Source organism: Chelonia mydas, chromosome 5 (genome assembly GCF_015237465.2).
Source record: "Chelonia mydas isolate rCheMyd1 chromosome 5, rCheMyd1.pri.v2, whole genome shotgun sequence".
NCBI lineage: Eukaryota > Metazoa > Chordata > Testudines > Cheloniidae > Chelonia > Chelonia mydas.
In genome coordinates this window covers 83,348,944-83,371,596 of record NC_051245.2, presented here as the reverse complement: position 1 = coordinate 83,371,596, position 22,653 = coordinate 83,348,944, and the positions used below count along the sequence as shown (strand labels likewise).

Below are 22,653 nucleotides of genomic sequence, written 5' to 3'. Positions count from 1 at the left end.
AGAGCAAGCAGCAATAACAATGGGAATGTTGGTTGCACTGGGGTCTGACCAACAACGCCAGCGAGCTTTTAAACGTCCAAAGGCACATTCTACCACCATTCTGCACTTGCTCAGCCTATAGTTAAATTGCTCCTTACTACTGTCCAGGCTTCATGAGCCATGGGAGCAAGGGGTAGGCTGGGGTAGGTGAAACTGCTGCCGGCTGGGAGAGCAGCCTGAGGCAGAAGCCTCCAGCTCGCAGGAGATCAGGATAGCAGAGTTGCAGCGAAAGCGGTGGAGTGAGCAAAACACCACTGATGAGGACGGCTAGCAGTCCTACTGCACCATCTGCTCCAGAGTTGCAGCGGAAGCAGTGGAGCCGTTCACCATTGATGTGAAGGCACCCAGGAGCTGCTGCTGTGTGGCCAAGGCAAAAGAGCAGGTGCCCTGGAGCTGTTTCATGTGGAATGTGCGCCAGCAAGACTTCTTCACCAGTGACAAAGGACAGGAATATGATGCACCTAAAATCTAAAAAGGCCTGCACATTTCCCAGAGTCACTACCCTTGATAACAGAATGTCAATGATTGCACTGGCTACTTGGATCACAGCAGCCCTCACAGTAGACTTGCCCACAACAGCAGTGGTGATGGTAAGCTGAGTGGGCTCCCGCTTGCAGTGCTATGGCGTCTGTGTGGTTAACCCAGGAAAAAAGCCGCGAAACGATTGTCTGCCGTTGCTTTCAAGGAGGGAGGGGCGACTGACAACATGTACCCAAAACCACCCGCGACAATGTTTTTGCCCCATCACGCATTGGGAGCTCAACCCAGAATTCCAATGGGCAATGGAGACTGTGGGAACTGTGGAATAGCTACCCACAGTGCACTGCTCCGAAAGTCTACACTAGCCAAGGTACTGTGGACGCACTGCGCCGACTTAATGCACTTAGTGGGGACGCACGCAATCGACTGTATAAAACCGCTTCCGAAAAATCGACTTCTATAAAATCGACCTAATTTCATAGTGTAGACATACCCTAAGTGAGGTCCTTAATTTGCCTATAAAACCTCCAACTGTTTCTTTAAAAAGACCAAACAGAACCTGCCTTTTTCTCAAAGCCACAGATACTACAAGATGAACATTTCTTTTCTATAATTTACAAATAATATATACTCATGCAAATACTGGTCCTTCATTTTTCTCTACTCTTCTGGTTTTTAAGTGCCTTCTCTAGGTGTAAAATTGCAGAATTCACCCCTTAAAGATTCTGTGAGCTTATTCCTCAACCCACAAAAAAGATCTTTCTCACAATGTTCTGCCTCATTGCTAACTATATGTCTCAGGTTGCTTGGCTTGCTTGCAGTTTTAATTCCAAAAGCGTGGGAAGATACAGTGTCTCACACTTATGTTTGCTTTCCTGTTTTCTAAATTTGTAAATCACTGTTTTCCCAGATAAACTATATACTGACTCTTTCTTCAAACCAAAGCTGTCATTTTTCTAAAATCAAATTAAATGCTGTCTGAATTTCAGTTAAATGTTTTGTAAAACAAACAAATAAACAAAAAAACCAACAACAACCACATCCTTCATTCTGGCTGATTTAGCCTTAAATCTTCATATTTGGCTAGATTGTGATTCAGATTATATGCCCATACGAGAGAGCAAGAACCACCCCACCTTACAACCTCCTGCACAGCTACTCAGTCTTTGGGTCCAGGTGCCTAGAAATGAGCAGGGCTACTCACCCACTTAATCCCTTCCAAGAGCAGGCAGCCAGGGAATGAGTGGAGCCTTTTCCAAGTGCTTAAAGTTAATCACATGCTTAACAGTTTTGCTGAACAGAGCCCCCCAAAGAGCTTACAGCCACGGAACCCATTCCTGCAAATGGATCTATACAAGCAGATCCATGTGCCCATACAGATCCAAATTCAGAATTGGGGCCTACCTTTGTCATGACATAAGAAATGATGATCATAAATAGGTTCAGCAAGGCTCAGTCTTATCTGGGTGGTTCTATTTTTTTTCTTTCGAGTAGCCTCTCTTCCCCACTATTTCTCATAAGTGAGATGGCAAAAATGAGGCTAATGCTCTATAGTGAATGTATACTCTGCTACAGATGATATTTTTCCAGTTTTAAAAAGAACTCCTGGGAAAAGGTTTATATTGAAAAGTCATGCCCTACAAAGGTAGTGGAAAAAGCTTTTAAGAAATGGTATATAAGATTAAAAATCCTTAAGGGTTCTATCCTGTTGTCTTTATTCAGATAAATTTCCTATTGAAGTCAACAGGAATTTTGCTTGAATAAGAAACACAACATGAATCCTTAGCAGAACATACATATACAGTTAAAATGATGGTGGAAGACAATAGCATCATGTTTAGTGCATCCATTCAAAGTCTTAAAAGCTAAAGTAAAAGAAACACATTTAAAAAGAACAGGAATACTTGTGTCACCTTAGAGACTAACAAATTTATTAGAGCATAAGCTTTCATGGGCTACAGCCCACTCCATTGGATGCATAGAATAGAACATAGTAAGAAGATAGATATTTACATACAGAGAAGGTGGAAGTTGCCATACAAACTGTAAGAGGCTAATTAATTAAGATGAGCTATTAATCAGCAGGAGAAAAAAACTTTTGTAGTGATAACCAAGATGGCCCATTTAGATAGTTGACAAGAAGGTGTGAGGATACTTAACTAAGGGAAACAGATTCAGTATGTGTAATGACCCAGCCACTCCCAGTCTCTATTCAAACCCAAGTTAATGGTATCTAGTTTGCATATTAATTCAAGCTCAGCAGTTTCTCATTGGAGTCTGTTTTTGAAGCTTTTCTGTTGCAAATTTGCCACCCTTAAATCTTTTACTGAGTGGCCAGAGAAGCTGAAGTGTTCTCCTACCGGTTTTTGAATGTTATGATTCCTAATGTCAGATTTGTGTCCATTTATTCTTTTGTGTAGAGACTGTCCGCTTTGGCCAATGTACATGGCAGAAGGGCATTGCTGGCACATGATGGCATATATCACATTGGTAGATGTGCAGGTGAACGAGCCCCTGATGGCGCGGCTAATGTGATCAGGTCCTATGATGGTGTCACTTGAATAAATATGTGGACAGAGTTGTCATTGGACTTTGTTGCAAGGATAGGTTCCTGGGTTAGTGTTTTTGTTGTGTGGTGATTGAGCAATATTGACAGCAGCTGGAACATAGTGATGCTGAACTTTTGCGTCATTTGGGCCTTTAACAGGACAATAATATAAAAACTTGTGCATCATCAGTGATTTTAGGTTTAGGACTAATGCATAGTGCACTTCAAAACAGCTAGCTGCCAAGTCCAGAATATGAGGTTTTCTGTTCCCTGTGTCAGTGTTAATGAAGGTATCACAAACACCAAACAATGCATCTGTGACATGGATAAAACCAAGCAAACCATGTGGTCTTTGACTTTCTTGCATATTAGCACCACCCAGCAATTACAGTCTACATACAATGGTAATAATGACAATAAAAAATGTCCCCTGGGTTTGAAACAATAGGGAAATAAATTAAATAAATCATGAGGAATCTTTGAAGAAGCTACTTCGCCAGACAGAATTTGTTTTTCCAAGGATCTTCATAAATCTGATAAGGAAACCACTGCAAGAATTTTTGGAGCATTTATATAACAGCCCAGTGTGATTTATTGTTGAACAAGTACATCCATGGATTATAAAATGCATCTAAAACACATGGCCCTTGGGTCACAGAATTAATTTATCTTACTTATTTTTATGCACTGCTTGAGCAATATGTACTGTATATTAAACAACAGAGGCTGGAATATATACAGACATAGCTAAGGACAGTAAACGTACAAGTAGTTCTTTAACTTTTCACTGTCCACTAAAGTGTTTTGGTCTTCTGAGTAAGTTTCATAGGCGTGGGAATGCTGGAGTTACACTAGGGAGGATTTTGAGACTCTGACTCTATAAAGAAAACATTTAGAAATTAAGAGAACTGAACCAGCAATGCAGACTAAAGTCACCCAATGATGGGGGCAAGTAGGTGCGGTCCGATTTAAAAATAAGCCAAAGAACCATATAAATTGCTGATGCTAGGTAATTTTCTACAAATTCCATTTCACGGGATAAATATTTTTTCTGTCAACCATTAGATCCTGTTTTCTTTACCCAGATAAAATGATGCCCATCTCTCTTCTACGTAGAGCCAATTTAGCATAACTGGTTTCATCATGGAAGGCTCATCGGCCCAGTTAGGCATGGCCTAACCAAGACTTCCCAGAAGCTACAATATACAGGTTGCCTAGTATTTTTTTTTATTTAGTTGATTAATTATATATTTAAAGACCAATTGTGATTTGATTTCAATGTCACAACTCACTCTCTCCGACAGCAAAGGGCAATGCTGGAAAGTTTGAAGAATGTAGTGCTGCGTGAGGCTCAAAAGTTGGTAGAGCTAATAGTGCCTCAAGAAGCTGCCTTGTGATGGTGGCAATTAACCATGCACGGGAATCACTTTTTAAAAGTGTTACTATGATAATCCCTGCTTGGTGAGGCCAGGGCAAGGTTGTAGCCGTTAAGCGTGGCTGTAGGGGGTTTTCAGATGGGGCTTGCACCCTGTGTCTCCCCAGTTCCCTCCCCCATGGGGCATGCCCCATGTGTATGTGCGTGAGGAGCCATTGCTGAGCCCCAGGCCTGCCTCATGCTCCACCCTCTGCACCAGCCCAGGTAGCAACCATGGCTCCAGCTCCCTTATTCCTCCGCCGCTTCTTCACTATCAATAAGATAAGCTTTTAATAGCTATTAAATACATTAATACATTGTGGTGGGGATAGCTATCTTATGATTTTTGCCTCACCTGTCAAAAAGCCACCACCGGTTCTGATAGCCCATCGGTAGCCAGACATGGAACAGACCTAATGTTAGCAGAGACACCAAGCCTGGATACTAAAAGGTATTTAGATGTTTAACTCAGTCTTTTTTTTCTTTTTTTTCTTTTTTTGAGGAACTAGGCCCTAATCAGTGAGGAAAGATTGAAATAACTCAATATGTATAGCTTGGCTAAATGACAGCTAAAAGGGACATGACAACTACATACAAGAATAGTGTCTGAAGTGTGTAAACACCAGCAGGAATTGTTTAGGGTGGGGCATTACTAAAAGAAATGGGATGAAAAAAGACAGGAAAATATTACATTGAAAACCCTGTTAGTGAAGCCTATTAGACCATGGTGAAAAACAATCTCAAGGGAAGGAATAGGAGCATCATTGTCTGAGTCATGTAAACCTGGAATGGAAACACACTGGAGAATAAGCTGTAAAGAACATTTCTAATATGGCCTTTGGGAGGTGTACCAAAAATGACCTAATAGGTCATTTTAATTTTTAACATCTAAAATTCTATGACTACTTGCCACATATTCTCTTTATATTCCTCCCTCATGCTTGAAAGAATCTCAGAGAGAAAAGAACACTCTAAATATGATCTCAGTCAAGTGAGAAACACTTGGACGCAGCTATGAAGCGGGTTTGAAGGGCTTTGTAATATTTTGACACAGACTCCACCAATACTGGTCTGTTTTGCAATCATTTTCACTATAATCATCTGATTCTTTAAATTCCCATCTATTCTCTTTACATCAACATGGTGAACTTTTCTTTTCTGTGTTCCAGCCAGTTCTTGTCACCTGTTAAGTCTATGAAGCACCTTGGAAATTTGTAGGATGAAAGTTGCTATACACAGTAAAACTCTAATTATCAATATGGGGGACTCTGAATTTGCTTTTATAACTGATAATCAACGTGTTCAATCTAATTAATGAACACTGGAAAACATAACTCTGTTTTCAATAATAGGAAGTTGTGGACTATTGTAGTTTTGATCATCAAGACTGCACTACAGAAGTAAGTTATTAATTAAGGATAGTAACTCTAAATACATGTAATAGTCTATTTATAATGTTCCATGCCTTTTCAGATTGCATAACCCATTTTGTTGTTGTTGTTTGGTTATTATTACATGTTAATTGATGTATTGGGTTTTGTATTGAATATTTTAATGTATTACCCACTGCTCCCATCTACTCTCCTAAAGGCTTTTAGTTTTAAATGATTTCTCATACAAATTGGTGGCAATTTTCCAATCCCATTGTAAAAAACATCTTTTTTTTTTCTCCTGTTCAAATTAGCAAAAATCTTGGTGAATAACCTAGGAGAATAGTTGCTGACCTGCAGCGAAAAGCTTTTCAGGAAATACAGAAGCAATTGAATAATTGGCAAATGAAAACAAGACAATTCAATGAGGACACTTGCATACATTGACTGCAGAGGGAATGTGACTGTGCAGGTGTGACCCAAAAACCACTCAGTGCCAACTGCAAGGGGATTACAAGAATATCCTGGTCCTAGTATGTACATTCAGGTTAATCAAACAATATCATCTTAAAAGGAAGCCAGGGTCATGTTGTTCATTAATGTTGTTGTGAAATGTACATACAGATACTATGTAAGGAGTTATGTATACATACTAAAATGTGTTTTAAAGCCTGTGTAAAGACAGCATCAACACACAAGTTTTCTTTTAGACAAAAGATGTTTATTCGCCTGTCTCACTGTCAGTGTGCAAATTAAGCATTGTAAGGCAACACAATGGCTATCCATCTACATATGAAGTCACAAGGGGGGTTGTGAAATCAACAGGGCAGCAGCACACAGGAAAATAAGACAGGGTTATCCTGACTTAGAGGACAGACAATGAATTTTGGGGATTTAAGAAGGCAAAAAGACATCCCTTTATCCTGCACCTAGAAGTAAACAGGCAGTATTTTTACACTTATGAAAATGGGATCTCAACCAGCCTTGGTTGAAACACTACAGAGGACATTTGAGGTGAAATATCCTTCTTTAGATAGGAGGTTAGCTTGATGAGTTAAGTTTAGTCTCTTGACAGCATATTATGATTTTGTTTCATACATACATCTCCTTTTGTTTTCATTATCGCTAATTACTATCTCTTGAATCTTCGATAATAAACTTATTGTTGTATTCACTATAAATAAATTGTGCTGTTTGTTGGAGTGAACTTTTCTCAGACACAGGATAAGATCCAGCTGGCCCGGTAAATGATGATCTGGCTGTTTGGAATCTGTTGATTTGCTTAGGGAGGAGGTGGTATTGCTAAGCAGATTCATTAATGCCAACACATTTTACCCAACAGTGAACATTTAGTTCTTTTCTTTCCTCCCACTTAGGGCCTGACATTTGAGGTTCTGAGCAGCTCTGGATAGGTGCTGACCAGACAGCCCTAAATCTCTAGCACCGTCAGTGGATGTTGATGTTACTCCACATCTTGCGAGATTGAACTGTTAAAGTAGCAAAATTAAATATTTCTTTTAACCTAATTGTCAGAGATGCTCGTCAGAGTGTAGTGCTCATGAAAGGTGCTGGCTTGATGTCTCGGGACAGCAAAGTCCTGTGCCTAGTCACAGAGGAATGAGACAACTCACATGCTTACAGTTAAGCATGTGCTGGATAAAGGTCGGCATGCTCAGCATTTACAGGATTGAGCCCTTGGTGAACAAGCTTGTTTTGAGGTACAGTGGGCATGAAGAGGAAAAGTACCTATACCACATTCAATGCTTTTCACATCTATGCTGTCCTTGTCAGAAGGATTATTCAGAGTACTTCATTTCTCAAGAGCAAAGTCATTTGACTTTTAATCATAGGAGAGCCACAATGGGACTCTTGGAGGAGTAAGGTATTATTCAGTATGAGTAAAGCTGGCAGAATTTGGCCTTACAGTATCAGACTGTGACACACAGAATTATGAAAGTATCATACTGGGCCCGAGTCTGATCTCACCAAAGTTTTACCCTGATATAACTGTTGGCTGCAGTGACTTTATACCTCCTTTACAAGAGTGTATTTGAGATGAGAATCAGGGTGATTGTATTTAGAATACAAAAATAGTTGTTACTGTCATGACAATAGCTAAATAGAGGCTGCAAAAGAAGGAGTAGCGGCATCCTGAACAAAGAAGAAAACTTCCTCTCAGTCACCACTAAAAATCCTGTGGTAACCTCTGCATTTGCTTTTTTGTGTTCTGGCTGTGCTTTTTCAAATACTTGCCTATTGACTTTCTGCTTTGTCACATTTAAAATGTTACAGTCACGTAAACTTCCATTCATTTTCTGCAAAATAATACTAATTACCTGGAGTTTTATAGCTCTACTGTGCAGCTGCAAAATGCTAGGATCTTATTAAAATACCTATTGCACCAGCAGTTTTCATTTACCATAATTTCATTCTTCATTTCAGTCACTATAATTACTCATCTGAGCAACTTTATTAAGAAGCTAAAACTTCAAAAGCTTTCCACTTCTACTATTCTTTTCATCCAAGTTCAACCAGTTCTAAGGGTGCTTTAGAAATCTTCGTCTATTGAGCCTTACAACACCCAGGTGAGGTACTGTTTTAAGTAAATGTGATTGTAATCATTTTGGGGAAACTGAGGCACAGAAAGTCAAAAGACATAGTGGAAATAAGCATGGGGAAATAAATTCAAAAACCAGTCAGAGAACACTTCAATCTCCCTGGTCACTAGATTACAGACCTAAAAGTCACAATATTACAACAAAAAAAACTTCAAAAACAGACTACAACGAGAGACTGCTGAATTGGAATTAAATTGCAAACTGGACGCCATTAAATTAGGCTTGAATAAAGACTGGGAGTGGATGGGTCATTACAAAGTAAAACTATTTCCCCATGTTTATTCCCCTTCCCCACTGTTACTCACACCTTCTTGTCAACTGTTGGAAATAGGCCATCCTGATTATCACTACAAAAGGTTTTTTTCTCCTGCTGATAATAGCTCACCTTCATTGATCACTCTCGTTATAGTGTGTATGGCAACACGCATTTTTTCATGTTCTCTGTGTATATATATGTCTATCTTCCTACTGTATTTGCCACTGCATGCATCCGATGAAGTGGGTTGTAGCCCACGTAAGCTTATGCTCAAATAAATTTGTTAGTCTCCAAGGTGCCACAAGTACTCCTCGTTCTTTTTGCTGATGCAGACTAATACGGCTACCACTCTGAAACCTGTTGTTTTGTAAGCGGTTAACTTTTCTGTTAATGTTGTAAAGAGAAAGCTAGACAAGGTTACAAATTCAAAATAGTCCTTTATGTCACTCCTTTCCGCATATGTATCATACAATAAGCGATCTAAACTACGTGGCAGAGAACATGCATTATGGGCCTAACAAGAGTAACAATTCCAGGGGGGCTGTGTTCAAGATTGTGCAACAGCAGCAGGATGTTATCCCACAAGCTTGTTTCCCATTTCATATATACCACATGGAACTCGAGGAATTGGTGGGAGGGGTGAGTGAGTGAACAGGAGGCAGAGAGAGAAAATAAAGCAGCCCCAAATAAGGGTGTGAATGTTTGGAGTGCTTTTTCTTTTTTATTAGATCAGTATTAAACACTTACTGTTTATTATTCTCTTTTTATTACTGAAACATGAAACTAAGAATCCATGGTACAAACTAAGGCCCTGATTCTGCAATTCACTCCAGGGGGATGCAGCAGTCTGCACATGCGGAGTCGATTGTAAGGTCAGGGCACAAGACAAAAAATGCAGCTGGCATTCAACAAGCCGCTGGTAAACAGTCTGACTTGTCACCTCATTAGACACAGATGTCTTTGCTAATGAACTAGTCAATTTCCAGGTAACTGACATCATCTGGATTTTTTATTGAGACAATCTGAAATGTAGCAATTAGATCACCCCTAAAAAAAATCTTTTTCTGACATTTACTCGGAATATCATGTGCAGATGTCAATCAAAAAACCTCAAGCAAACCTCATCCCCAGACCAGGTGTTTTGTTGTACCTGTATGCGTGCTCACTTTGAGGGGAAGAGTCAGGGCACAGAGAAATGTACACATAAGAATTTTTGTCCTCGCTTTTCAGAAAAACAACAACTCCTTTTTGTCTTTAGTACTGTCTTTAGTAAATATTCTTAGCATTGCAGGAGTCACTGTAAATCAAAGATTAACACTTACTGCATGAATATTTTACAGTCCAGTAAGTGGGACCCTATTAAGAAATTAATGCAGCTTTATAACTCTTCCTCCACTTATAATTCCTGTCTGCCTTCAGGCAACGATGTGACACACATGGGAAATATAAATTGCCAGAGACTGCAAACAGCAGATGTGTCTACACACTGAAATGTTAACTTTTATAGGCTGTAAAAACAGTTATTGCTCTTTTATGGAATGATAGTGTTCAAGACCTCAAGAAATATTGCACAGAAGGAATAGGTCTTTTTATTAAAAAGCATGGATCTTTTCCCACAGGAAGTTAAGGTTTAAGAAACTGGTGCACAATAACCAGCAATGATTTCTGGTTCTATGTCCATTCTAACTGTATCTTCATCTGATTATCTACAAACATAGGTCCTATTCATAGGTCTTGACAAAATGAGGACCATAAATTAGTGTGTCTTGTTTGGACCAAGGTAAGATTATACTCTATACAGTACCTTACAGCTTAGATGAACCACATAATGCTACCTCTACATTGCATTAAAAAAATTAAATTAGACAGAGTGTTTCGATTTGCTGTGGAGGAGTAAAAATAGATGGGTGGTGCAGGAGGAGGTGTAGGACTGAAGAGATGCAAACATCAAGAACCAAACCTATGTTCTAGTTGTTGAAAGAGGAATAAGGTGGGATACATTCAGCAAATGAAGACTGTTCTGAGCAGCTATACACAGAATGGTTGCAGGGTCATTAAGAGAAAAACAAAGAACTAGAAATAAAGAAACATGTGTCCTATATTGGAAGGGGGAAAGTACAGTATAAAGGATAGCTGGTGAAACTGCCAACATTGTATTTGGAGGAAACTCCTCCAATAGGGCCCTAGCTTGCAAGTTGTTTAGAGCTGTCAGCTCCCATTATTTTCAGTGGGAGTTGTGGACGTGGTTTTCATAGAACTGAGCCCATAATAAATATTTTATTTTTGGGTGGAATAAGATTCCTGGGTTGCAATCACATTTCCCATCTCCAATTGTGTCCTGTACAGCATATATCACATATCCATAAGGAGTGCTCCAATTCCTTACATTTTGCGGTTTGTGGCAGTTTCCGTTCCCAATATTATCCAAGTGTTTGATGAAATGTTGATGAATGAATGTTTGCCTCCCACTTCGGATTTTAATGGGTTTGTTCATCTTTGCCACTTGAGAGGCAATTCTTTTTGCACAAAACTGATTTATTTTAAGGCTTCTACATGATGTACCAGATATCCACCATTGAAAGAAAAGCCAAAATGATTGGCTCTGCTCAAGTGCTTTCCAATGGTGTGTGTGTGCCCTAAAAAAGAACTTGAATATTTATTAAAGGGAACTCAGCTGGAATTACTTTCTTTAAACCTTCCAAGAAGAGCCGATCACTGATATTTGTATACAAGCCTTTTCCTCACAGTTAATACTGACCTGGCTTGTTGAGTATAGTAAATATATTCCATGGATCCTTGTCAATGTTCAAAGGGTGAAATTCATTGTAGTGTCTGGGCCAACACAAGGCTTATGAACAACTTAAGTGTTCAGCAATTTTTTTTGCACTTAGAACTCTATGCATATAACACATGGCTAATATAAAAGGAGGAAAGCACTATTCAGTGAAGATTATATTTGCCCCCTTTAATTGAGGTTGTGTGCTTATTTTTTTTATGATATTTCGTAGTCTGGGGATACTGTTGCATCTGGGGTGCTCTGATGCTGTTTAGATAGTCACATAACAGCAACGCCCAGAATGTTTTTTTCATCTGTCTGGCCAGAAATCTGTGACCATTTCACATGACCCAAGCCTCATCACACTGAGATTAGATTACCACAATGTGTTTTATATGAGATGACCCATTGAATCAACTCAGAACTTGAAGTTCATGTGTAATGAGGCAGTTCCCTTGTTAAGTGATGCATAAGCCCTGTCCTGACTCTCTGGACAGGGTGAATTTCACCCTAAGTGAACAAAAAAACCACAGTTGAATCAAATATGCCACAAATTAGCGAACAGCCACTGCCCATCTAGATTTCATCAAATTCTCAATTATTGCTTCTTGAGCCTCTGGATGCTACACTACAGTTTGTATCTAAAATGTCCTATGGATTCAGTGTGGGTCAGATCTATTAACTTTGACCATCCTGTCCTATTAAAAATCTTATGTTTATATAACTGACCACAGCTGCTTCAAATGAATGCATTCCCCTGAGGCCAATTGGAGCTGCTGACCAAAACAGATATTTGAATGTTTGGAAAAATCTCATCCTGTCTTCTCTGTTTCTTTCTCGCCAACTATGCTTAAATATAATTTAAGATTGTATCTCCTTACAATGTGTATGATAATCAAGGTGGGCCATTTCCAGCACAAATCCAGGTTTTCTCCCTCCCCCCCATCTCCCCCCAAACAAACCCACTCTCCTGTTGGTAATAGCTTGTCTAAAGTGATCACTCTCCTTACAATGTGCATTTGCTCCAACCCCTCAGACAGAGACAAACACCTACAAGATCTCTATCAAATTCTTACAACTACAATACCCACCTGTGGAAGTGAAGAAACAGACTGATAGAGCCAGAAGAGTTCCCAGAAGTCACCTACTACAGGACAGGCCTAACAAAGAAAATAACAGAACGCCACTAGCCGTCACCTTCAGCCCCCAACTAAAACCCCTCCAACGTATTATCAAGGATCTACAACCTATCCTGAAGGATGACCCAACACTCTCACAAATCTTGGGAGACAGGCCAGTCCTTGCCTACAGACAGCCCCTCAACCTGAAGCGAATACTCACCAGCAACCACATACCACACAACAGAACCACTACCCCAGGAACCTATCCTTGCAACAAAGCCCGTGCCAGCTGTGCCCACATATCTATTCAGGGGACACCATCACAGGGCCTAATAACATCAGCCACACTATCAGAGGCTCGTTCACCTGCACATCTACCAATGTGATATATGCCATCATGTGCCAGCAGTGCCCCTCTGCCATGTACATTGGGCAAACTGGACAGTCTCTACATAAAAGAATAAATGGATACAAATCAGATGTCAAGAATTATAACATTCATAAACCAGTCGGAGAACACTTCAATCTCTCTGGTCACGCGATTACAGACATGAAAGTTGCGATATTACAACAGAAAAACTTCAAATCCAGACTCCAGCGAGAGACTGCTGAATTGGAATTCATTTGCAAATTGGATACAATTAACTTAGGCTTGAATCGAAACTGGGAGTGGCTAAGTCATTATGCAAGGTAACCTATTTCCCCTTGTTTTCCTAACACCACCCCCCCCCCCCCCAGACATTCTTGTTAAACCCTGGATTTGTGCTGGAAATGGCCCACCTTGATTACCATACACATTGTAAGGAGAGTGATCACTTTAGATGAGCTATTACCAACAGGAGAGTGGGTTTGTTTGGGGGTGTGTGTGGGGGGGGAGAACACCTGGATTTGTGCTGGAAATGGCCCACCTTGATTATCATACACATTGTAAGGAGAGTGATCGCTTTACATAAGCTATTACCAGCAGGAGAGTGGGGTGCGGGGAGAGAAAACCTTTTGTAGTGATAAACACCCATTTTTTCATGATTTGTGTGTATAAAAACAAACATCTTCTGTATTTTCCACAGTATGCATCCGATGAAGTGAGCTGTAGCTCACGAAAGCTTATGCTCAAATAAATTGGTTAGTCTCTAAGGTGCCACAAGGACTCCTTTTCTTTTTGTCTAGCACAATCATCTCCAGCAATTTCACTGTGCAGACAAGCTTGTAAGTAGAAGTTCCTTTTAAGGACCCAGGCCCAGATCCACAAAGGGACTTAGGTGTTGCAATGCTGCATGGCACAACAGCTAACTTTCAGGCACCAAGGAAATCACAGGAACAATACTGTGACCCACAAAGCCTAAGTGAGGTGCCTAGGTTCCTATAGAGTGAATGGTGTCCTAGAATGAGATCTACAAAGCCAGCCTGCTAGGCAGGGAGCCACCTAAATTAGCCAATGGGTGATATTGACAAGAGGGATGTGTGCTAAACCCCACCCTTCTTTCAGAGTTTGGTGTCTAAGTCCAAGCTATAAGGAGATGCCTAGCTCTGCTTGTGATTCATGAACCTGGGGAAGATAGGTGTTCATCTGCCTAAATCACAGTCAGGGCCCAATCCAGTATGAGTGCTCACAGGCTGCCTAAATCCACATAAATTGGTGCGGGGGGTGAGGGGAGGAAGAAAAGGTCATCCCTTATAGCCTTTAGCCAGTTATTAGAGTATGCACGTGGGATGTGGGAGACCCCTAGTTCAAGTCCTCTTTCTGCCTGATGAGAAGAAGGGATTTGAACAGGGATCTGACCCTCTCAGGTGAGTGCCCTAATCCAGTTCCAAATGGTGCGTTGCAACCCACCAGTGAGTCCTGGGCACGTTCTAAGTGGGTGACCGGCCCGGTGCAGAGGGGAAACCCTCAGAGGGGAGGTTGGAGAGCCCCCATCCACATCCTGCAGTGATGGCTCCTGTCCTGTGGGGCTTGGCCTAGCTCCTCACTCCGGTTGTGGCAATATGGAATGCAGGTTTGCAGCACCACTTGCTCAAATTTGTCCCAGCCATCCCTCCATCATAACAGAGGGGCCCAGAGCAGGGACCCAAGTCCAGCTCCCAGGGGCAGGAGCCACTGCTGTGAGGTGAGTGTGGGGCAGGCTCCTTCTCCAACCCTCTCCCCCCAGGGCCTCCCCTCTGCACTGGAATGGGATTAGGGTTTGCAGTGCCAGGGTGGCGGGTGCTGCTGTGGGTGGTCAGTGCTCCCGTGGTGAGGCAAGGAGGAGAAGGATGCTGCCCTAATAATTTTGCCCCCTTCTTCTCTCAACTATGAATCTGGACCCTGGGTGAGTCATAAAAAAGAACAATGTGCAGTTGGTGGGTTGCCTTACTAAAAGGTTTGCGATATTCTGATATTCTCCCTCAAGCTCTCCTATTGACATTGTTCCCCTTAAATTAAATAATTGAATAATTAAATGTTAATTGAGCCAGAGAAATAGTAAGAATGACTCTATAGCGCAGTGGTTAGGACACTCACCTGAGAGAGAGCAGATCTCTGTTCAAATCTCTTCTCCTCAGGCATTGGGGGTATGAAGTGGGCAACTCCCACATCCTGGGTGAGTACCTCAACCACTTCACTAAAGGTTATATGGGAAGCCCTCCTCTTCCCCACTGTTTTGTGTGGAGTTAGGTGGCCTCTGAGCATACCTACCATAGCAGGCCCCCACACATGACTTCGGCAGCTGAACACTTCTCTTTTCCCTGGTTTGTGAATCCCTCTGGGGCTTAGTGGGAGATATGCATCCAGACCCCTAGGGGGAGGCAGCATTGTGCGTGCCCAGAGGTAGAAACATATGCACCTAGTGAATTTTTACTGCAAAAACTTAGGCGTGGTATAAGTTTGAGCACCTACATCATTAGGCAGTAGCCAAGTGGGAGTTTTGTAGATCTCAGTGGTGCCTAAAAATGGAATTTAGGCACCTGAGGACCTTTGTGGTTCACATTTCCACTGCCATTCCCAATATCAGCTCTGTCCCTCCACACGTGGCTCTCAGAATGATAATTTTAGCAGACCCCTGAAAGGATTTCTTGGACTACTAGCAATCAATCCATGGGCTGTAACTACAGCTGACTGATTTGGGGTTTTTTGAACATTTTTTCAAGAACAAATGACTTTTCAATCCAAATGAAATTTTTTGGTAAAATGGTTCGGTTTTAGAAAACCAAATTGTTTTTACTAAGTTTTTTAAAATTGAAAAACCAAAATATTTATCCATCAAATTTAGAAGAAAAAGGTGGGTTTTTTTCAAATTTCCCACAGTCAGCAATTGCCATTTTTTGACCAGCTCTGCTTTCAACCATTGTTTCTAATGTCCAATACAGAATTAATGTGTGAATTAAATTTTGTTAATTTACTCTATAGAATATTCTAATCACAGAAACATTGACACGTAAGGCTGGAAGGAACCTCAAGAGGTCACTGAGTCTAGTACCATACCCGCTGCACTGAGGCAGGGATAGGTGCCTCCCTCTGCTTGGGATGCTCAGCCACAAACCCTCTCCTGGAGCTAGGCACATAAGTCAGGTCAGCTGCTTAGATAACCCAGTCATCTAGCAGCCAAAACCATCTCTTTCTGTCTCATGCTCGCCTTATGTTCACCTCTGGCCATGGCTGTCTTTTGTGTGGGTGCAGTCCTGTCCCCTTCCACCGTTGAGGGCCTGCGTCTGGCCTCTTGCTGTGGGGCCTGACAGGTATCAGGTCTTAGGTCTGCTCAGAGCACACTTATGTGATCGGGCCCTGCTGGTGAGATAGACAGCCCCACGCTTAGTTTGAGAATCCCACTTCAGGGCCTCTGGGGCTTTGGTTTGAGCAAGGGCTCCAAGAAGTCCATTAGGTGTAGGCTGGTGTCAGGGCTTAAGTAGTTTTGCAAATGCCAACCAATGGAAATTGAGGCACCTAAAGGACCTAGGCACCTTCAGGGTTAGGTAGCAACTGAGCAGCGACTGCGAAAATGTCAGTGGCACCTCAATAGGGGATTTAGGTACCAAAAAAGGCAGATGGACATAGCTAAAAGATCTGCTCTAGGAATTATTTTGAGGAAGTTCTATGGCTTGTGTTATGCAGGAGGTCAGAGTCCATGATCACAATGGTCTCTTCTGGCCTTGGAATTTATGAATCTATGAATACTTGTAAGGATCTGAGCCTAAGTCATGTCTCAAAATGGGACTCAGGCGTCGAGATCGCTTTGGTGCTTTTGAGCCTAAATCTATAATCAGTCTGATGGGGGAAAAAATAGAACGTTTAGTTAAAGAATATCTTTGTATGATGGGAACCTAGCATCTTTCAGAGTCTTCCATTACTAACAACGTGCAGGTATTAAATGAGCTGTGAGAGCATTGGAATGCATCTTCCTGAATGCCACAGAAACGCAGTCAGCCAGATTTTCTCCTTCTCTAGAGCTCCGCTTGGCTCAGGAGAGAGTGAGGGGTTAGGGGCAGCATGTCAGGAAGCCATAACCAGCTCCAGACTCTGATGCTAGACAGCTATAAATGACACCAGTGACAGGAGTTGTAATCCATTACAAGTCTCTTTAATCAGGTAACTAAATAGTTATAATATGAAAAAATATATTGAAAATACATTCTTAAATGTACTTAAGCCACTGCAAATGGGGTACACGATTCTAAATGTGTATGTATATTTATAGGCATTTGAAAGTAGATTTCAAAGGGTTTTTTTTTATATTCTGCTTTCAATTAAACATGTATGAAGTGTAGTAAACAGTCCTTTCCATGACTGTACAGTCCAGGCCAGGATTTAGAAGAGCCTATGTGGTGACAGTTGGAACCATGGGCTGTCTTTAGTTAACTTGGAACTTAGAGCTACAGGGAAAATTACAAGGTCTTTCCTAAGATTCGCGATTTCAATAAAGAATCCCTTTTACATTCCTTACAACTGAGTCCTCTCTCTTTTCTACCATGAGAAACAGACAATACAGCATGCAACCACATGGGAGCCATAGTCTATAGAGTCTATTCAATGGAGCTGTATTTTGGGGTTAATTATACCAGTGCAACCCCATCAATGGCAGTAGTGTTGCACATACATAATGAAGTTCTTTTGGAGAACATTCTGTGAAACGCGATCCAGCTGAACTGGGGCTTACCGTGAATGTCATTGTTAGTGAGAATAATCAGCAAAGTGACTAAAAGCTTTTTTCCACATTAAATTGTTTAATGTTAATTGATTGTATTTATTTATTGACTTGACTCCAGTGCTGAGGCAAGAGTCTCTTAGACTTCTTTAAAACAGAACCGTAAAGCAAGACAGGCACCTATAATACAGAAACCCAAGACAGTGGTCTACTGTAAAAAGTATCTGTGTAGCAGTGAAATCCAGCGAACTTCCCTATTTCCATGACATTGAGCTGTTATGGACACAGCAGACAGTAGATGCAACCACTAATTGCTACTAATTGCTTCTGTCTAGACACCATGTAAAGGTTAAACTATTGTCCTTGCTTCCAAGCTGGAGAATACCTGTGTTCTCAACCAGCATTATTTTAGGATGCCATGTGCAAAGTCACCAGTGCAAAGTGTGTTTAAAATACTACTACATCAGAATGGTAATGAGTTACACCAACTTTGCACTGGGGCAAAAGACTGCACAATGTGAGGAACTGTAGTGGGTCAGGCCCTATATCTCAAACAGCATTATTTTTTGCTTCATTAAATTCGTATGTGATTCTTTCTAGGGTATATCATGAGCAAGTAATTTCCTGAATTATACATTCAATCAACTTGCTATGAATGAATAATGATCTCAAATAAGACCCTTGGCAGATGAAAACCCTACAGAGAATTGTAGTGAAATAAACCATTTTAGTAAAAAGGAGATAAATTTGCCTTTTTTTAAACTGACACCAGCTTAGAGTAGCTGGTGTCAGTATTTGTCATCCTGATATAATAAATCTCTCACTGATTTCTCTCTTAAGAAAAAAAATACAGTATGAATTTTGCTAAGGGTGAAAGGGTTGCAATATCTTTTATGGGAACAGGATATCATTGTTTTAAAGTCATAAAACTACAGCCATCCAGCCTGACTGCATCTTTCCTGTAGAGAGACAGGAGAGGAAAATGTAGCATTAGTAGACAGCACTCAGTGTCAACTTCTTTTATGCAGTGTTGTTGTAGCCGTGTCGGTTCCAGGATATTAGAGAGACAAGGTGGGTAAGGTAATATATTTTATTGGACCAACCTCTGTTGGTGAAAGAGTCAAGCTTGCGAGCTTGAAAGATATTACCTCACACACCTTGTCTCTGAAATTCTTTTGGCATTTTGATGCATGGTATCTCTTATCTGACTTCTAGTATGATTTAGTGTTTTTACTACTGTCAGGTCTCATGTTATTTTCGCCTTCTTGTGCTGTGACTAAATCTAGGTGCAATTTTTCGTGTCATTGCTCAAACAATCTAGGTTTGAAAGCACAGCTCGTAATGGCACTTGCAAGGAGTAGTTACTTCCCTCTTGCTACTGGTCTTAATATTGTGAGTGAGGATGCATCACAGAGAGAGGCTCTGCAAGCTGTTAAAATACTGACAGATGGAAATTGTGGATAACTATGTAATGGGATGGAAGTGGGGAGAAAAGTAGAAGATAGGAAAGAAAATCTGGAATAGCCATACAGTCATCTAAGAAGGGGCGAAGATACTGCATTCTACTTTACACAGAAGTAGCAAAACTGATTGACTTAAGATATCATGTTTTATATCTGAATTAGTTGAAGGGTTGAAAACACTAACAGGGCCCAAGGTAGGCCTGTTCTTAAAGTACAGGTATTTGAGACCTTTGTCTTTAAAAGGAAGTGGCGTTCTTGCAGGTCAGTAAATACCCTCAAACTGTTACTCTTACACAGTAGCCTTGATCAAAACCCAGCAAGAAGACACTGAGGCCTGGTGAACACTACAAAACCCTATAGTGTTTGAACACAGTTGTGAACAGTTGAGTTAGCTGCCGCAGTGCCAAGCATTACTTAGCAGTCAGGTACGTTCAGTATCCAGTCAGCTAACTGTGAATAGAACCCTATTATATACACTGGTAAAAGGTGAGCTGAAGTGTACAGCTTTATATTTCATGGCAACATCAAACAAAGCCAAGCTGACGGCAATCGCTTGTACAAACCCCACACTCCAAAGCATGCTGAGCAGCTCATTGCATGGCTTGTCTTGATTAGAAAATCTTACTGAGTTTGAACTCAGTTGGGAAACTTTGAGTTACCTGACATATTGGCCAATGCTGGAGACAGGATACTACACTGGATAGACCACTGGTCTGATCCAGTATGGCAGTTCCTCTGTTTTCACTCTCTTCCTCTTTCATACATGCTCCATATGCCTTTTCTCTTTTTTGCTACAGTTAGGACTGTGTGACTCATTCACAATGATCCCAAGACCCATTCTACTTTAGCCTGGAGTGCAGGGTTTCCTGTGTTTGCAAACCTTACCTCATGTTCTCAAAAAGTTTATGAACGTGGGCTGAAGTTCAAATTCACACAACCCCTCTACCCACAGCTGGTCTCCCTCCAGCTCCTACTAGACCCAAGATCATACATTCTTATCTTTGATGTATCAGGGATTCCAGGTGGCTGTCCTCTCCTACTATGATGCTGTTTGTAGGAGTGGACTTGGTACAAATTCATGCCCCTCCTATCCTAAAACAATTTGGGGGGGGGGCAAGAAGAAAGGATTACTGGACTCCACTTTCTCAGCTACAGTGTCGTAGTACAGAAGGAGCAGCACCTACTGTCAGGACTGAGAAGAAGGAACCTTTCTGGCCTTCTTTATACACTATAAATAAGCAAAAAGGGCACAGGACCAATTGTTAGTTGGTCATTTAATGAAGTCATTTGTTGGTCTCCTTCTTATGAAAAAGGATTTTGCTGTGTTTCAATGAGGCTTTTTTTCTCAACCTTCCATTAATAAAGCTTGACAACCCTGTGCACTTGATGGAGCTTCACAACCATGGTAAGTAGGGAATCTCTGCATGCTCACTGAAAATAACACGTATGATTATGAGCTATCTGGGACTTAGAGATGGCCCATAATCCCCTCTGGAAGTTTGCTAAGGAATCCCCTGAGGTTTCCTAGCTAATGAGCTAGAAATAATATGGCATCTCTCTCTCTGTAGTCAGTTCCTGAGGCAGAGACAACAAGAGGAGCCTATTTGCTGCTGCTTGCTTGCACTGTGATGGAGGGCACATCCTGCTTCCAGAAGACCCTCACAGAAGAGAAGAAGTGGCCCACGCTTGATTGACAGTTAGCCTGGTAGGAAGAAGGAATGGCCACCTAATGTCTCATTAAAACTCTGGAGTGTGGCAAAGGCCACTTGTCCCCAGGACCAGAGTGAATAAGAGCTGGCTGTTAGCCCCCCCTCCCCTCCCCCCGCCATATACACATCAGAACTAAAGGTCAGAGTTAAAGGTTGAGCTGACTTTCATTACTAAACCTGCTTTGCAAGATTTAATTCCTGAGCCATTTCAAATAGCACAAGGAATGATACTGAATATACTTATGTCAAACTTTCATCCACTTCAGTGAGAGCTTTACCTGAGTCTTTACTCAGGTCCAGTGGGAGGAAATGTTGCCAGTAGTTGTAATTTGATTTGTTCTGTTCTGGGAGAGGGAGAGGCTATGGTTTTATAGGATATGGTTGAAGTGTATTTTGTTGTTTTCAGTGCTGCAAAAAAATGGATGGAAACTGGACTTGCAGCATCAGATGCTACTTTCCCTAAACTTGACACCATAAATTTCGTATTGTTAAATAAACGTTTTGTAAGAAAGTAGTCTTTATAATGGAAAAGTATCTTATGGTACTGTACAAACTATGGTCATGATCCTGCAAACACTTATACACCTGAATACTTGTGCATATGTGAGTAATCCCATTGAATGTATTGGGTCTAATCACTTGCATAAAATTAGTTGTGTGTGCATGTAAGTGTTTCAAGAATCAAACCAAAACTGCTTCTAAACAGTCAATCTAGCTGAGATTCAGCTTCTGAGAAGAGTAGTTGTGTGTTTTGAAAAGTTTACTATTTGTCTGAGTTAGGGCTGTCAAGCAATTAAAAAAATTAATCTCGATTAATCGCACTGTTAAACGCAATAAGACGTGGGCACATTATCTCCTCCAAATTGTAACCAAACTTGTTTGTCTGAGTGATTGGCTGAAGTAAGACTGAGTGGACTTGCAGGTTCTAAAGTTTTACATTGTTTTATTTTTGAATGAATGCAGTTATTTTTTCTACATAATTCTACGTTGTAAGTTCAACTTTTATTATAAAGAGATTGCACTACAGTACTTGTATTAGGTTGTAATAAAAATAAATATAAAATGAGCACTGTACACTTTGTACTCTGTGTTCTAACTGAAATTAATCACGTCTTATTTACAATGTCACCTGAAAGTGAGAACAGGCATTTGCATGGCACTGTTGTAGCCGGCATCGCAAGATATTTACGTGCCAGATGCGCTAACGATTCATATGGCCCTTCGCGCTTCAACTACTGTTCCAGAGGACATGTCCATGCTGATGACAGGTTCTGCTCGATAACAATCCAAAGCAGAGTGGACTGACGCATGTTCATTTTCATCATCTGAGTCAGACACCACCAGCAGAAGGTTTATTTTATTGTTTGGTGGTTCAGGTTTTGTAGTTTCCGCACCAGAGTGTTGCTCTTTTTAGACTTCTGAAAGCATGCTCCACACCTCATCCCTCTCAGATTTTGGAAGGCACTTCATATTCTTAAACCTTGGGTCGAGTGCTATAGGTATTTTTAGAAATCTCACATTGGTACCTTCTTTGCATTTTATCAAATCTGCTGTGAAAGTGTTCTTAAAATGAACATGTGCTGGGTAATCATCCGAGACTGCCATAACATGAAATTTATTGCAGAATGTGGGTAAAACAGAGCAGGGGACCTACAGTTCTCCCCTAAGGAGTTCAATCACAAATTTAATTAATGCATTTTTTTTAACAAGCATCATCAGCATGGAAGCAGGTCCTCTGGAATGGT

The 22,653-nt window shown here is 40.9% G+C and overlaps 1 long non-coding RNA gene across 2 annotated transcripts in view; it reads left to right on the top strand.

The window, feature by feature from the left end:
• The first annotated feature begins 20,353 nt into the window (after nucleotides 1–20,353).
• LOC119566667 overlaps nucleotides 20,354–22,653 on the top strand; it is a 31,033-nt gene continuing 28,733 nt past the window's right edge. For both annotated transcript variants that reach the window (XR_006290993.1, XR_006290992.1), the window contains exons 1-2: nucleotides 20,354–20,604; nucleotides 20,768–20,904. This is a non-coding gene — a long non-coding RNA (uncharacterized LOC119566667). The remainder of the gene's footprint in view (nucleotides 20,605–20,767; nucleotides 20,905–22,653) is intronic.